We start from the raw sequence: 1,045 nt of genomic DNA, 5'->3' as shown, positions 1-1,045 counted from the left end.
AGTTCTAATCCCATTCTCATAGCAATTAGACCTGGTGAGGCATTTAATCAGGCACATTGTGTGCATAATCAGTTCCAACTTGCCTTTCTCAACGGCAAGTTTGAAGTGTTAAATAGTGAATCACTATTCTCATAGGTGAAACTCCAATTCCATAAAGCTCTTGCATAATAGGGCCCTAATCAAATTAGTGTGAAGTAATTCCCTATTTCCACAATCAGATTCATACTAAAAGCAATGCAAAACCTTGATTTAAAAATTCAATTCATATAAGCATTCATGCATAGAATTTCAATCTAAATCCCTAAAGGATTTATTATGTGAAAGTTGTATTTTTAGTGGTATGATTAGTGAGTGTAAAACAATTGATTTGAGAATAAACAATGATAAAGAAGAGGATTTAAATGAAATTGCAATGCACAAATGCTTCTCTAGTGTTATACGGTTCTTCGCTAAACATGGCTCAACGATGAAGTGGGGGAACCGAGTCAATGCCAATGCCACTCTCGTGGACATTGGTTACCACCATAGTTCTAATCTCATTCTCATAGCAATTAGACCTGGTGAGGCATTTAATCAGGCACATTGTGTTCATAATCAGTTTCAACTTCCCTTTAAATGTGAAATAGTGAATCACTATTCTAATAGTTGAAACTCCAATTCCATACATCTCTTGCAGAATAGGACCCTAATCAAATAAGAGTCAAGTAATTCCCGATTTCCACAATCAGATTCATACTAAAAGCAATGCAAAACCTTGATTTAAAAATTGAATTCATATAAGCATTCATGCATAGAATTTCAATCTAAATCCCTAAAGGATTTATTATTTGAAAGTTGTATTTTTAGTGGTTTGATTGGTGAGTCTCGTCCTCTATGAATGGCTAGATAGGACTAGAGTAGCAAGGGGCTAAGCACAACATCATCAAGTGTTTAAAAGCTAACCGAGTGCATTGGTTTGTTTGCATGATATAATTGTAAAACAAACAATTTATTTGAGAATAAACAATGATAAAGAAGAGGATTTAAATGAAATTGCAATGCACAA

This window comes from Ipomoea triloba, chromosome 16, assembly GCF_003576645.1.
Source record: "Ipomoea triloba cultivar NCNSP0323 chromosome 16, ASM357664v1".
Lineage (NCBI taxonomy): Eukaryota > Viridiplantae > Streptophyta > Magnoliopsida > Solanales > Convolvulaceae > Ipomoea > Ipomoea triloba.
The sequence above is the reverse complement of the archived record's forward strand: the minus strand, read 5'-3'. Positions refer to the sequence as shown.